Source organism: Toxorhynchites rutilus, chromosome 1, assembly GCF_029784135.1.
Source record: "Toxorhynchites rutilus septentrionalis strain SRP chromosome 1, ASM2978413v1, whole genome shotgun sequence".
NCBI classification, from domain to species: Eukaryota; Metazoa; Arthropoda; class Insecta; order Diptera; family Culicidae; genus Toxorhynchites; species Toxorhynchites rutilus.
Window position 1 is genome coordinate 175298504 of NC_073744.1, and position 17626 is coordinate 175316129.

General features: G+C 37.1%; 1 protein-coding gene across 1 annotated transcript in view; it reads right to left on the reverse strand.

The window, feature by feature from the left end:
* The window catches only part of LOC129763068 (alanine aminotransferase 1), a 57556-nt gene extending 42793 nt beyond the window's left edge, over positions 1-14763 (reverse strand). Inside the window, exon 1 of the mRNA XM_055761816.1 lies at positions 14629-14763. The gene's annotated coding sequence lies outside the window, so the exon portion shown is untranslated. The remainder of the gene's footprint in view (positions 1-14628) is intronic.
* Between the last annotated feature and the right edge of the window lie 2863 nt (positions 14764-17626).

Sequence of the window (17626 nt, forward strand, 5' to 3'; positions counted from 1 at the left end):
GAATCGATAAGAATCGATTATCACTGGGCCCTATTATAGAAATCGAGTCGAGAAGAATTTTGCTTGTTGACTCTATTTTACCATTATAGTTATCGAGCAAGTTGATAGCAACGACCGAGTGATAGCTTACGGTGCAACTGTCAAAATTATTCGAATTGGTTGGTTTGCATATCTTCAAAGAATTATTTTGTTTTGGTTTGCGTCCCTGATATTCTCTTTTGGGAAACGTTTCAGAAACGCTTAAATATATGTAATTTGCAACACATAAGAGATTTTCTCGATTTACAAAATACGCAATTTTGCTCAGTGTGATCGGTTAACATAATAGGGCCCACTATATATTTTGAAAATCGATATAATCTTATCGAGTTTAGTTCTTGCTCGATCTTCATGTGTTGCAAATTGCATATATTTAAGCGTTCCTGAAATACTTCCCAAAAGGAAAACATCAAAGACAAAAACCAAAACTAAGTAATTCTCTGAAAGTATGCAACAAGCAAACCAATCAACTCGAAAAATTATGATTATTGTACCGATAGCTTTCACTCGTTCGATGCTATAAACTTTGCTCTGTATCTGTAATAGCAAAAGAGAGCTAACGATCAAAATTCTTATCGACTCGATTTACATGATAGGACCCATCATTAAGTATCATATGCGGCTTTGGAATCGACGAAGATGTGGTGCGTAGGGACTTGATGCTCGCGGCATTTCTGGAGGATCTACAGCAGTGACGAAATCTGAACCGTTGGCGAGCAATCGCGGATAACTATCGGCGATAACCAGCGGACGAGGATAGTAAAGTTTATCTCTAGTTTATAAGTTTCTTTTGTTTGGTTATTACTGGTTCTGTAAATTGTTGTTAAATGTAAATTTTTGTTTGCCATAATCAATGTACACAGAAAACTCTCTCCTCTCTCTCTCTCTCTCTCTCTCTCTTCCTCTCTCTCTCTCTCTCTCTCTCTCTCTCTCTCTCTTCTTCCTCTCTCTCTCTCTCTCTCTCTCTTTTTCTCTCTCTCTCTCTCTCTCTCTCTCTTTTTCTCTCTCTCTTTCTCTCTCTTTCTCTCTCTCTCTCTTTCTCTTTCTGTCTCTCTCTTCAACGAGGTTATCAACGGACCTCTGCTTATGACATCCGGTGCCGAATCGAAATCACCCCACGCTGATTGAAATAAAAAAAAGTTATGAAGTGATGAATTAACTCTCTACGATTTATCTATCGCTTTGTCTCAGAACCAGTCCACGTGGAAAAGGTTTTAAGGTTCCCGTTTTCCCGAAAAAACTAGTTGAAAAAAGTCCTCCCGAGGACACATTGTATATTTGAAAAAGAGTAGAGCGAAGCTGGGCGGGGTTTACTATGAGAGCGTCGTCACTGTAATGTAGTTCTCACAATCCAGCTTTTCACAGATGGGGTAGATTACCACTTCTTCCCACTCCTCTGGTAGCTGTTCCGTGTCCCAGATCCTGACTATCAACCGGTGCACACACTGTACAAGTTTTGCTATGGATTAGTTAGAATCGAACTTAACGCAGATTGTTGGAATCCGGAATCATTGTTCATATTATAGCAGCGATCGTAGCAGGCATATCTGGAATCTTTGTGGCAGCAAATTGTTTGGAAAAATTGTATCTTTCGTTGATAAAAATTTCACGTCGATTCGTTTTGTTTTGAAAAAGTTGTACAGGATGGAAGCCGAGAGAAGAAATTTGTTTTTCCGGCATGGTCATGTACTAAAATCGTGAAATCGCTAAAAGTGGCTGAATCGAACGTGTATGATGTGCTGGAACGTTTCCTTGGACGTACAACGGTTGTTCGGTAGGATCAAAGAACGCGTCGTAGTGAAACTTCCGATTGGAAGCTGAGAGGACTCTCGGTGTGCCATAATTGTTTTCAATACCTTAAACCTCAAAAAACAAAACAACTTTAACCAAAGTACCATCCGGAGAATCCATATGCGAGAAGGTTATCGTAATTACAGTACCTGAAAGCAACCAAACATGTTGAAGCTAAATCTGGTGGCCAAAAGACGCAATCGAAAGTTGCACAAGAAGGTTTTGACGAAGTATGATGGATGACGAAACATACGTGAAGATGGATTGGGACAGCTCCCATGCCTAAAATTTTATAAGACCACTGCCAGAGGAGATGTCACCAGCATATTTAAGTTCGTTTTCCCTGATAAATTCGCCAGGAAGTTCTTGATTTGACAAGGGATATGTAGCGTTGGACAGAAAACCAAGGTTCTCGTAACAAACGAGAAAATGGACTCCATAATTTATGGCGAAAAGTGCCTGCAGAAACGTTTGTTTCCGTTTATTAAGGCTCACAATGGTCCGACGAAGTGTTGGTAAGATTTTTTCCCCATGTCGATAACATTGAGAAAGACCTCAATCCCCCAAATTGCCCCCAATCCTGCCCAATCGAAAATATTTGGCAATTGTCAAGCGGAAATTGAAGAAGGGTTTCAAAGTGACTGGGTATGCTGCAGACATGACAAGATCGTGTAATAAAATGGTCGCTGCGGTTGACCAGCAGTGAGTTCAAACTTTTATGAAGGGTATCCGTATAAAAGTGCAAAAAATCATCAAAACTGTAAAGGAATATTTTTTTTCTGAAAAGAACAATATATTGTCTGCATATTGAAATGAAAACAGTTTCTTACCTTTAACTTATCCTTAGATACAAGCGGTTTTGTGATCCCAGATTCTAAATGAATCTAAATTCATTCTACAAAAAGAATGAAGAATGCTGCTGACGCTATCAGAAACTTATTCGTATTAATTTTGTAAAGCGGAACATCGTGTGTAGCCGGCAAACGTCAGAGTCGATGGGATGTTGTTCAACTCAATCTAACTCTGATCTTTGTACGACAATCGATGCATCACATCTTGAAATAACACCGTGATGCGCGATTTGTAAACAAAATTCAGCTGGCCACGAGACTAGAACCTGATACTCGGTCCTGAAGCTGTATACAAACCTTGAAATGTCGGCCGCTCGATTCAATTATATTAAAGCGGCGATGGTTAATGAAACTTGTATAGGTTTTATTATACGATGAAAGCATTTGAATGGAGCATATTTTCCAGGACATGGACTAGATGCTTTGCCTCCGCGAACAGGTAATTAATTCAGCCAACATTTGGTTCATACCGTCTTCAAAGAGTTTCGCAGATAAAAGGCAGGCAGTATGAAGCTGAGTTTCTTTACTGAGTATCGTGATGAAACGAAAACCTCCTTATCATCATTACTAACCTCGCCACCATGGAAAACGATGTGCGTTAACACGTGATAAGCAATTTTATTTGTGCGTTATTTGAACCAGTATTTCACTCATTTGTTTTTCGCTTGGCAACTTGACGTCAATACTGCGCTGTTTCTCGTTCTCTCCTCAAATGGTGAAGAAATATTCAGTTGATGAGATTGAAGGGTATTCTCTTGAAACTGAACAGCTGACTGAACAGAATTAAACATTGTGGGTTTCGTAAAAACGTCCATCGGTATTCGTGAAACAATGTTTTTTTTTTTAATTTCTGGCAAAAACAATCTATAAATATAAAGAGTAAGGTTTCCTTATGAAATTCAACAAGAGCAGTTCCCAAAGGTATGTGCAAAAGATAAATGAAAACCTTATCTTGACACTGTCTCAACATGCCTGCGGAGGCAAACATTTTCGGTTGGTTTACATTGCAGCGCTATGAGCGATTTATGATTCTACAATTTTGAATATAACTATATTCAAATTTATATTTAATTTTTTTAATTTATGTTATAATTAATAATAACACATTAAAAATTCATACATCAGCAAGCCGTGGAATAAAGGTGACGTATAATTTTCATCAAAACGAATATTGCAGATTTTCTTCGTGATTTTTTTTTCTTGTAGGTCATTTCAGTGTTTTGAAGACTATTTCTCGAAGAAGTTGTGAAGTTATTGGAGCCATTTGATTAGCGAGTGGAATTCTCCGAAGAAGATATACGAATTTTGAATTTTCAAGTGTTTTTCGGTGTGTGTGAAGCTTCCCGCTGTATTGAACCTTGGTGCAGGATTTCTGAAGATTCCCTGCCTCTGGAAAATATAAAACAGCTAAGTTTTTGTTTTGTGTTACTTAATTAATTAATTAATTTTATTTTATTTTTTTTTTTATTATATATACAAAAATAATAGTTTTATTTTCTGTGAGTGTTAGGCATTTTATGCTCTCTCTGCTCTCATTTTTATTACACAATTCTATCTAAATGGAGGGGAACGAACCCTCCGATGATGATATGAGCATCGTAGCTTCTCCTAGTAATTGTTTTTCTGAAGTTCGTCCTTCGAAGAAAAATAAAAAACAATCACAGTTAAATTCGACACAGCCAACAATTGATCCTGTTTCACTCAGTTCGGTTCAAAATCTAATTAATTCTCCTCAACATCCAATCATTGAGAATATTCCTCCCAAGAATCTTTCTCGAATACGACAATACCAGAACGTTTTCGGAATTTCAGATTCATTGAAATGTCTCATTTCTGCTTGGCTTCCTACTATCAGTCAGTTAGCTAAACAAATGGTTGCAAAGTGGCCCCTCCTCTCCTTCATTAATTTCGATGCCTAATTCATTGGATGAGTCAGAGAATTCTACTATTCTACAGTGGAATTGTAGAAGTCTTCTTCCAAAACTTGACTCTTTCAAGCAAATGCTCCATTTTTTGAATTGCGATGTGTTTGCTCTATCTGAAACATGGCTTCGTTCGGACAATATATTAAACATCCATGATTTCAATATTATTCGTTTAGACCGTGATGATTCCTATGGAGGAGTTCTCATAGGTATTAGAAAATGTTATCCATTTTACAGGAATCCCCTGCCTTTAGTCACAGGAATTGAAATTCTTGCGTGTCAGGCACGCATCAAGGGTAGAGATTTGTGCATTGCTTCTATTTATATTCCACCAAGTACAATGCTTAATTATCGAAACCTTGTGAATATAATTGAGCTTCTTCCACAACTTCATCTTATTTTGGGAGATTTCAACTCACATGACATTGGCTGGGGTGAATCTTTTGATGATCGAAGAGCTAATTCTATTTATGATCTTTGCGATGAATTCAACATGACAGTTTTAAATACAGGTGATATAACAAGAATTGCTCCTTCATCAGACCGCGCAAGTCGCTTAGATTTATCCCTTTGTTCTTCCTCTTTATCATTAGATTGTCATTGGAAGGTTATCCAAGATCCACATGGAAGTGATCATTTGCCGATCACCGTTTCTATTTCAAATTATTCTAAATCGTCTGAAACTATAAATGTTCAGCATGATTTATCTAGAAACATTGATTGGAAGAGATATTCTTCAATTATTTCAGAATCAGTGGCATTAGTTAATGAGTTACCCCCGTTAGAAGAATATAATTTTCTAGCTGGTTTAATTCATGACAGTGCTATTGATGCCCAAACGAAACGTTTTCCTGGGAATTCGTTTCGCAGACGTTCTCCTAATCTGTGGTGGGATCAAGATTGTACAAATCTCTATAAAGAAAAATCGAATGCTTTCAAGAATTGGCGTAAATCAGGCTCCTGCGAACGTTACGACAATTACATTTATTTGGAGCGTAAATTCAAAAGCTTCATAAAAGCCAAAAAGAGAGGCTATTGGCGTAATTTTGTGAATGGGCTTTCCCGAGAGTCTTCCTTGAGCACTCTTTGGAGAGTTGCCAGACAAATGAGAAATTCAACTCATTCAAATGAACAAGTTGAATATTCTGAAAGGTGGATCTTTGACTTTGCCAAGAAGATATGTCCAGACTCAGCACCTGCTCCACCTCCCTTCTTGGAGACATCTGATGATATTGCGCCTCCGTTCAGTATGGCTGAATTTTCGTTTGCACTTCTGTCATGTAACAATTCGGCGCCGGGGTCAGATAGGATCAAATTCAACTTATTGAAAAATCTACCTAATAATGCGAAGAAACGTTTGTTAAAATTGTTCAATGTTTTTCTTGAGCAGAACGTTGTTCCGCATGAGTGGCGACAGATTAAAGTTATAGCTATTCTGAAACCTGGTAAACCTGCGTCTGATTATAATTCTTATAGACCAATTGCAATGCTCTCTTGCATTCGAAAATTATTAGAGAAAATGATTCTATGTCGCTTAGACAGCTGGATAGAATCCAACAACCTCCTCTCACCTTCGCAGTTCGGGTTTCGTAGAGGTAAAGGAACTAATGATTGTCTTGCTCTGCTTTCATCAGAGGTTGACATAGCCTTGTGTAGTAAGCAACAAATGGCATCAGTGTTCCTAGATATCAAGGGTGCGTTTGATTCAGTTTCCATTGAGGTTCTTTTTGAAAAACTTCATCTAAATGGGTTTTCTCCAAAATTAAATAGTTTTTTGTTTAACCTAATGCGTGAAAAACATATGAGTTTTTCCCATGGTTCTTCGTCAGTTTTACGGATTAGCTACATGGGCCTTCCTCAAGGCTCATGTCTTAGTCCAATCCTTTACAACTTTTATGTAAATGACATCGATGTTTGTTTATCAGGAAACTGTACTTTGAGACAATATGCAGATGATTGTGTAGTGTCGGTAACAGGCAAAGACAGTATTCATCTGTATAATCCCTTGCAGATTTCTCTTGATAATTTGGTTGAGTGGGCTTGTAAATTGGGTATTGAGTTTTCTTCTGAAAAGTCAGAAATGGTTGTGTTTTCAAGAAAACACCGTCCCGCACAATTGCAACTTAAACTTTTGGATAGAACAATTAGGCACTCGCCGTCATTCAAGTATTTAGGAGTTGTGTTTGATTCTAGAGGCACATGGGGTAAACACATAGGTTACTTGAAACAAAAATGTCAGAAACGAATAAATTTTCTCCGATCCATAACAGGGACTTGGTGGGGGGCGCATCCCGTCGATTTGATTAGGTTGTATAAAACAACCGTTCTATCTGTTATGGAGTATGGAAGTTTTTGCTTCAGGTCCGCTGCCCGTACTCATATTATGCAACTGGAAAGGATCCAAAGTATCCTTCCTCTTTCTGTGCGCTTTTTCGAGTTATCATTTCGTTTTTTGATACGTTGTGAAACACTCAATCCGATAGTGATAACAAACTTTGAAAAAATGCTAACCTTAGGCACTCAATCTAAGCGAATGTCGCTATATCTTGAATTTCTGACCCTGGAAAGCCCATCTGCTTTACTTGGTTTCCAGACCATTCCTTCAATTTTGTTCAATCCTTCTATTAATTTTGACTTGTCAATGAAAGTTTATGTGAGTGGTATTTCCAGTGATCTCCACCAAATAGTCATGCCTGCAATTTTCTTGTCAAGATATAAACATATTGACTCAACCAAAATTTTTTTTACTGATGGATCTAGTCTTAATGGTTCCACAGGTTTTGGGGTATTTAATATTAACTTCTCCATATTCCGTAAGCTTAGTTTACCCTGTTCGGTGTTTGTTGCGGAATTGGCTGCAATATACACTGCATTACAACATATTCAGACCTTGTCCCCTGAACATTTTTACATTTTTTCTGATAGTCTCAGCTCTATAGAGGCACTTCGTTCGGTAAGGTCTAGATATTCTTCGTATTTCTTGTCTGGAATCCAACATCTTTTAAGTGTTTTGATAAGTAGATCATTTAATATCACTTTTGTATGGATTCCCTCTCATTGTTCGATACCAGGAAATGAAAAAGCTGATCTTCTTGCTAAGAAGGGCGCTACGGAAGGACTGTTATTTCATAGGCCAATTACTTTTGATGAATATCTCCATTTTCCTCGTGAACGTGCACTTCAATGTTGGCAGACAAGTTGGAATGGTAGTGATAAAGGTCGGTGGCTGTATTCTATCATTCCTAAAGTTTCCCTCAAACCATGGTTCAAAGGATATAATTATTCTCGTGATTTCATTCGAGTAGTGTGCAGACTCATGTCTAATCATTATTCCTCGAATGTACATCTTTTTCGAATTAACATCAGTGATAGTAACCTATGTATTTATGGTACAGGTTACCACGATATTGATCACATTGTATGGTATTGCTCTGAATTTCAAAATAAAAGGTTATCTTTAATAGAAAATTTTCGCAAAAAGGGAATGCCACTCAATGTTTCGATCCGTGACGTTCTGGCTTCTCGTAATCTCGATGCAATTATGTTGATTTATTACTTCCTCAAATCCATACACTTTCAAGTATGAGTATGTGTGTATTTTTCTTTTATTTTTGATTATCGTTTACTTCTCCAACTTTTTTGTTTTTTGTTATGAATATTTTTATTATTTATCAATAATATATGGTTATTAACGTTTTCGTTTTTCTTCAACTATTTTCCTCAGAACTCAAAAATACTCAGATGCACGCAATTGCTCGCAATCTTCAAGGAGGTGGGTTTCTCTATAAAAAATCCTCAAGAAGAAGTCTTAAATAATATTTCATAATGAATTGTTGTATAATTATTTATATTGTTCTATTTCTTGAAAAAATCATAGGGTTTTTATGCCTTTATGAGAAAGAACATTTGCATAGTTCTACTCACAGAGGCTTTTCCCTATACATAAACACGGCTCATTGATGCTTACTTAACGTTGCTGAGCCAGTTGAAAATAAATTAAATAAAAAAAAAACATTAAAAATTACTAACTTTGAAGTTTATCACTTCCGAAATGTTATTTAAATCCACTAACTTAAATGTTCCACTACTATATCCTGTACTAATTTTTCTCATATTTCAAATGAAGGTAACGGAATTGGCCTATGTAGAGCCAGTTTTAGGCAACAGAGTCCGAAACAAAAAAAAAGTTCTATAACTCTGTCATTGTTGAAATTCGAACATATGCAAGGATTTTTTTCACCAAATATGATCATCTATCACCTTCTGAGAGATTCCAGAAAAAAAACCATTTTTTTTATACGAGAAGTGTCTTCTGACTCAAAGCGGATGAATCAAAAATCAAATTCCTCTTTTATTTTCAAAAAACGAAAAATACATGCAAAAAAAAACAAATGAAAAAAAATTTTTTTGACTCGATTATACAAGATTCGATTATATACAGTGAAAAGAAATCAAAAACTGTATATAATCGAGTCCGCGCTGTATCATAAAATTATACACGCAGGATCGAAAGCCAAACAGTAATCCTTTGAATGGAACTCAAGAAATTTGATTTATAATAATTAAAGAGAGCAATACACAAACGTGAAAACGTGCCCCGAGTGGATGCAATGACGGATTTCCCGCCAACTGTACCAGATGTTGGCATGACCCTCTCAGAACTCAATGAAACTTTCTGGGTGTGAAGACCTTACCTAATTAAGCAATATGGCATACTTAGTTTTCAGAAAATTTATCTAGATTAACATATGGAAAGGGCTAAATATTTTTGATCATTTTTGCATAAACATTTTTTACTCGAAAATGGTAAGTCCTACAAAAAAGTGATCTATGGAAGAGTTTTAGGCAAATAATTGAATTTTCAGAAAAAAGGCTGAAAAATATTTTTTTGAAATTCTACACTAAAAAAACGATTTGTTTGAAAATCACCAGTCGTGGCTGGCAGCAAATGGAAAGTGGCGGAAAAGAAATAGCATTATTTCGTTTCTGCGTGATCATCAGAATTCAACAAAGAGAAATGACATTGCCATTATTTAGCAACATGAGTCAAGCCGTGATCTCTAGGATTTGTAAGGATTGAAAATGCAGTGCTGGTATTAACCCCCTCCCGTATTATTTAATACGTCACACATCAAGTGATTTCACTACTCTGCTAAGCCCTATGTTATGAAAGTACACTACGAGTGAGGCTCGATGTTTTTTTGACGTAGGACTACGTCTTTCATTTCTATACCGGGGTGTAAAATCAAAGTTTCGAAAACGAAAGCGTTACGCCGGAGACCGAGATTTTGAGCGTCAATAGCTCCAAAACAACTGAACGAAATGGTATGATAAACACTTCATTCGAAAGATAAAATGTCTACGCGTTATATACTTGTTACTTTTTGATTCAAAAACTTGTTTCAATAGCCTTAAAATTGCTATTGAAATCACCAATCGGTATATAAGAAATCACCAATCGGTATAATCGGAATTAATGGTATCACTCACTTTACTTGCAATATAAAAATGCTCCCGACTTGCATATATTTGCAATGTCGATTTCCATCAGGCAGCTTGTTTTTGATGTTTCTGTTAGGAAACTGCCACATGTGTCGTCAATCGTCGACCAATCAGAAGAGGGTACTTCCGTTAGGATAGGGGTTGAGATTTTTCAATTGTTCGATACTTAGTTACATTATATATATATTTTTCTTCAATTCAAAAAATTGTTATGGAGTGCCGAAATTGATTGACGCAAAAATCTTATCAATCCATCATGAAATGACTGAGCAATAAGCTTTTTAAATTGGACAATTTTCACGATCTGCTCGATTTTCGATTTTCAATTTGTAACCCAACATGTTCCCGAAAGCCGTAATCCTACGTCAAAAACACAAATGATTACCAACGGCAGTCCTACGTCAACCTTGCGGTTATATCATAGGTATAACCCATCCACCGTTTTTTTTTATAATTCGTTATTTGTACAGGCTCAGTTACATGGGTTTAAAGAAGCCAAACTCTCAACTATACTTTTACTATTAACATGTTTTCTTAATTCTACGGTTAATGAAATAGGAAACCGATTACTCGCGGTCGACTCGAGTTTAGAATTTTCCTTAGGAAAAGGATGGGATGTAAGGAGATTGTAACCATGTTCACACTCACACTCACTTTCACATTCATACTCACACATCACACTGAATTCTTAAACTATCCTCACATCTAATATGTATTAACAATTTAACTTATTCTAATGTTAGGGAACCGATAGCTCGCGAAGGACGAAAAGGAGGAGAAAATGGGGGGAAAGGATGTAAGAACAATCACACTCGAAGATCGATATCTTTAAGGAAAACATATATTTGGGACATGTAATCAAGGTCTAACCGAGCCAACACATCTCTCACCGGCACATTGGGCTGCCTTCCTCGGGCGCGAAGGGAGTTTTCTAAATTCGATCTGGCGACAAGATATAGCTCGCACGACCAAACAACGTGTTCGATGTCGTGGTAACCATGGCCACAAACGCAGAGATTGCTGTCGGCAAGCTTGAAACGAAAAAGCAGCGCATCTAAAGAACAGTGATTGGACATGAGTCGGGAGAAGGTCCGAATAAAGTCCCGACTCAAGTCCAGACTTTTGAACCATGGTTTGAGGCTAACCTTAGGGATAATCGAGTGGAACCACCGGCCCAATTCATCTTCGTTCCACTTGCGTTGCCAGTTAGCGATGGTATTTACGAACTAAAGAATAAAATTCATTGAAGGCGATTTGACGCTGATAAATATCGCCTTCAATTGCACCTACCTTTGCTAATGAGTCAGCCCTCTCATTACCCGAAATGGAGCAATGTGAAGGGACCCAGACAAAGGTAATGACATAACAGCGTCTGGATAAAGCACTCAAAATTTCTCGTATTCTCTCAAGGAAGTACGGTGAGTGCTTTTCCGGCCTCACTGAACGGATAGCTTCGACAGACCTAAGACTATCCGTTACAATGTAATAGTGTTCAACAGGTCGTGAGGCGACGCTGTCCAGCGCCCAGTATATCGCTGCCAATTCAGCAATATACACTGAGCAAGGATTATGAAGACTGTGGGAGGTGCTGAAAATTTCGTTGAACACTCCAAATCCTGTGGACTCATTCATTGAGGACCCATCTGTATAGTACATATTATCACAATTGACACGCCCATACTTTGCATTGAAGACCGTAGGAGCGATCCTCGATCGAAGATAATCTGGAATTTCATGGATTTTCTCCTTCATGAACAGATCAAAATGTACAGAGGAATTGATGTAGTCAGAAAAACAAACACGGTTGGGAATATACGAAGAAGGATCAACCTGCATGGTGATGAATTCATGATATGAGCTCATGAATCCAGAATGAAAATTTAGCTCGATAAGCTGCTCAAAATTTCCGATCACCAATGGGTTCATAACCTTACACCGGATGAGGAACCGAAGAGATAATAAATTGAAGCGATCTTTTAGTGGGAGTACGCCTGCCAAAACCTCGAGGCTCATGGTATGCGTTGAGGGCATACATCCCAACGCAATACGGAGACAAAGATACTGAATTCGCTCGAGTTTAATGAGATGTGTTTTGGCAGCTGATTGAAAACAGAAACTGCCATACTCCATCACTGAGCGAATAGTTGTTCGATACAACATTATAAGATCTTCGGGATGGGCTCCCCACCAGGTGCCAAGACTCGATGTTGTACGGGAAAGGGTTAGCAACCCCAAGTGAAACTGTAATAAACTAGGACGGTTAACATCAACAGTAATTGAGAAAATACGTTTATCGGAATATACAATGCGTGAATCTTGTTTGGCAGTGATTTGGCACAATAGGTGTGTTCCAAAGAAAAAACAACGTATAGATGAGGATAACACTAACCAAAGTATTGAAGATTCACAAGCTCCATCAAATGGTCTGGGGTTCGATAATGCATACGTGTGTAATGCTGATGCACTTGCCAATACTACCGCACCGCATCCTATATTGATTTTACTTTCTAACAGTAGCCGTACAACTCAATATAACTTACTTATCATTCAATGTTATATTTCTTAACATTCAATGTTATATTTCAGAAGTGGTACTGTCCAAGCAAAGTCTTTAAAATCCTCAACCATCGACAAGTAACCGTGTAAATACACAGACCATTTGATGGAGCTTGTGAATCTTCAATATTTTTGTTAGTATTATTCTCATCTATACGTCGTTTTTTTCATTGGAACACACCTATTGTGCCAAATCACTGCCAAACAAAATTCACAAATTCGCATTGTAGCATCCAACGGATGGGTATATCCCAGTAAATATATTTTCTCTATTTCTGTTAACCGACGTAGTTTATTACGGTTACACTTGGGGTTGTTAATAACAGCACTGCATTTGTAATCCTTGCAAATCCTGGAGATCACGGCTTGACTCATGTTGCTAAACAATGTCACACTTTTCTTTGTTGAATTCTGATGATTACGCAGAAACGAAATAATGCTATTTATTTTCCGTCACTTTATTATTTGCTGCCGGTCACGACTAGTAATTTTCAAACATCTGCTGAGCCATTTTGTTATCCGTCTATACAATCCATTTCTTGTTATCATATCTACAGTGATTTACATTGACTTTTAATAGATACCTAAATCTACAACAACTATTCGATACCTGACCGTCCGATCAAGAGATTTTTTTGGCAGATGGCTATTGTTTGAGAGCTGTCGTCGCTCTTCATAATTCCATTTCTACCTGTTATTGATTTTTTCTATAGCTGTACAAAAAAAAAAATTGAAAAATTTAAAGAAAAAATCTTGAAAAAGTTTTTGTTAGGAAATTTTTTTTGCCTTAAATATGCACAAGTTGCGATATATGGAAGAGTTAGTTACAGTTTATCTACCATTTCATCAAAATCTGAGATGACCATTTTGAGAAAATCGACTTTTAGTTTTTAAAATCGACTTTTTCAGTGTAGGATTTAAAAAAAAACCGTATTTTATTCTGAATATTCAATTTTTTTCCACAAGCTCCATAGATCCTCCATAGATCACATTTTCGTATAAAAAATAATTAAAAAAAAATTATCAAAAATATTTAGCCCTTTCCATATGTTAGTCTAGATAAAATTTCGGAAAACTAAGTATGCCCAGTTGCTTAATTAGGTAGGGTCTTCACACCCAGAAAGTTTCATTAAGTTCTGAGAGGGTCATGCCAATCCCATAGACGAGTTGGCGCGAAATCCGTCAATATAGGTCAATCCTGCGCATAGAACCCTTCCAAGCAATCCCGTAGAAAGCGAGGCTCATTGTGTCATGCACGGTGTGTTGGAAGTTACATTGCCGTGAAACATATTCTATATATAAATCTATAATCCCATCGAGCTTCCGGTGAACAAAAAAAACGAACGATATTCTCTAACTACTTGCCGCGGGGGGCTTACCACCCTGAGCATAACAGGTGTGTGGGAAGGTGCAACATCAATCATTGGTGTGTTGTGGTGGATACAAGCGTGATGAGATCAAGTAGTGGCTACAAACAATTGCGAGTGTATTGCAATTGTCGTTCAGCTCACACCACCAACGCGCGACGCGAGTAGAGTGTACTCTCTGTTTTTTGCCAAAATTTAAGCCTCTACCGAGAAGGTGAAGCGTTTCAATTCAAGTTTTTCTTCGGATTGCATAATCACACCGAATCGCATGCTGTCGCGATTATAGACTTGTGGAAGCTGATTTCTAGGAATGTTAGGCCGAACAATCAAATGCGAAAGTACACTCGACGGTGTCCCCATTCGTCCACGGGATTTCTGTGCTTCGTTCGAGTGCAGATTTTATGGAGAATTTCAATAATGTCACCTCGTATCTGCTTCCATTTTTTTTTGTTATGATTTTTCCGGTTAGCCAATTTCACGGGGATAACATCCAAACCATCCAATTTTTCTGCCAATTGTGTGGGTGAAAATTTCATAATCGGGGTGCGGCTTCTGGAGCATTGTCTTAGAACAAAAAATGTTCGTAAAAAAATCTACCTTTTGCACAATATTAACAACACAAACACAAGAAACAGAACAGAACCACAGCTATTCGCGAGTCGGTATAAACTGAGCGAGAATCCTCTGCGGTTGACAACATTTGATTGACGATGATGATGATGATAGTTTCCTTTTCTGTTTGGAAGAGAGCAAAGCATGCGAGCAATCATTAATCGAGCGATTGGCGTTCACTAACACAACCAGCGCCGGTAATATACGCATGCTGAAATGTATGTAGGAATGTGGGTAAGAAACGTGTTTGTTTACATTTTGCTAACGGCGCAGCAGGCACGTACAGATTCAGGACACAAACAGCCTGAATAAAGTATGTCTGCCTACGAGCAATTCCAAGATGTGTGGAATAAAGGTGTGACCGTGTCGTCAATAAGTGCGCGAGGGGAAACGGTATAAATATACAGAGCAAGGCGCCTAGAAGTATATACCAAGGCGTGTAGAAGTATATCCTAAGGTGGGCCAACTTGCTAAAACCACTCTTCAGCCATCTTGGAAGTCTACTGTGTTTTGTTTGTAAACAAAACACAATACGCTAGTGCCGAAGCTCGCTCGTGAGCAGTCTGTCTCTTTCACGCTTCAAGGAAATAATTCCCCTTCTACTTTCTTCCGTGCTGTTTTCATATACCGCTCCCCTAACCAACTTAGTGGCGAAACGGCCTCCCCTAGTACCATAGACCAGTCTTGATACAAAGGACTGTGGAAAGGGATTTAACTGCAAATAGAGATGTCTAAATTTTTCGTTTATTCAATTGTCGATTCATCGTGGGGTCATTTTTAAATATTCGATTCATTAGAATAATTGTTTTTCAGTATTCAATTGACCGAGCGAATATATATTTCTTGTAATCAAAAAGAACAGACATATTTATAATAAAAAAATATGATGTCATAAATTTAAAAGTTACATTAAATATAATTTTGAAATAAACATGGTGCAGAATAACTGTTCTTGAATGAAATGGTATTTTAGTATATTGATAAATTTACCATTTCATGATTTTTTGAGGACGATTGAAAGAAAGAGCACATCATTAGAATGATGCACAATATTATTATTATATCTACATAAATTTTTTTCTGTTCAAAATTACCTGTTCTTTGAATGTTGTTGAAATAGCTGATTTGTTTGAATATTTTGCTGCTTGGTCCTTATAGCTACTAGTTCAAAAGAGGTACATTTATAGAATCATTGACCACTAGTATGGTATATTTTCCTCGGCACTCTGAATTTGAATACTACTATTTTAGAACGGGAGCTGAGACCTCCTTCTTTAAGTCCGCATTTTACTTCTGCAGACCCTGAATTCTTCTTCCCAGTCTCCTCCACCACCAGGGAATCATTTTTATGGTTCAACCGTAAATGATTTAGCATATCGGATGAATTTCGACTAAACACCAAAAATAGCTCGAACATTTCGTACTGGATAGGAGAGATGTTTGCATCAATTGATAGGGAATATTTCTACGCATCTATCGCAACTAACAAAATGTTTTGTTTTTCATTAGATAAACAATTGAATAACTGTAAAATATTAGGCGTTATCTAAACGCCCTAACTGCATCGTTTTGATTGGCCCGATTTACGGTTTTCCTAACACAGCCATCAAAACCAAGCAGCCTTGGGGAAATCGGCATTGCAAATACATGAAAGTAGGGGGACTTTTGTTCTCATCGAAAAATGTTCCCTAACACAGACTTTAAAACCAAGCAGCGAAATCGGCATTGCAAACACACGAAAGAGCCTAGAGGCGAATGAACTGAAAAGTTTAAACCCTCTTAAAGCCAAAAAGAAGAAGAAGAACACACGAAAGTAGGGGGAGCTTTTGTTCCCACCGAAATGTGTTCCCTAATAGAGATTTCTAAACCAAGGTGCCTGGAGAAATCGGTATTTCAAATTCATGCAAGTCGGGGGTATTTTTGTTCCGACTGGAATGTGTTTCCCTAACACAGACTTCAAATCCATGGAGCGTGGGGAAATCGGTATTGCGAATTCATACAAATCGGGGGTATTTTTGTTCCGATTGAAATGTGTTTCCCTAACACAGACTTCAAAACCGAGGTTTCTGGGGAAATCGGCTCTGCAAATAAATGCAAACTGCGAGTACTTTTGTCCTCGCTTGCCTTTGTGCAGAGTGGAATATGTCTGTCTTAACATGATCTTCTAAACTTAGGAACCTGGGAAAATCGTGCAGACACTAGAAGCGAATGAACTTCCCAGTTTCAAGAAATTCGAGATTCGAGAAGTATGCACACTTCAGAGGGAAATGTAAAATAAAATAATCGTTTGATAATTTTTTTTTGTCTTTATTGGAAAGATTTTCAGCCTTAGGCTGGTTTATCAAACGTTTAATAATTCTTCCGTACATATATTTTGTTCTAGTCATCATACCAAACGTAAAAGGTCCGTAATTTAATACTTGTAACGAATAACAATCAAACACAATAAATGAATTGACTTTACATGGCATTTGTTAATTTTTTTCACTCACAGAGCAAATATATTGAACTCAATTGAATTTGGAAACTGTTTCATTCAATCAAGAATTTAATCAATACAAACGAATGATTGCTAAGCTAAGGTAGTTCCTCGTCAACCTTGCGGTTATATCATAGATATAACCCATCCATTTTTTTTTTGTTTTCATTTAAAATAGAACTATTTTCTATGAATTTTCGAAATTTTGAATTTTTGTATGTTAACAATCATTTTTAGCCACAAATTATGAATTCTGATGTGATTTAAAATAAAAACGCTCTTTATCTTCTTCTAAATGCAACCATTTTCGAGATATTTCAAAAAACATTTCTAATTTATTGTCTTTTTAATTTTTAATTTTTTAATTTTTTTCATATAAAATATAAGTCATGTAAAAAATTTAAAAAATAAGTCCAAGATGGTAAAACTGTTTCTGACGAACTTTGTGGAACATCGATTTTTTATGGATTTTATGAAACTTGGAATTTTTGTATGTTAACAATC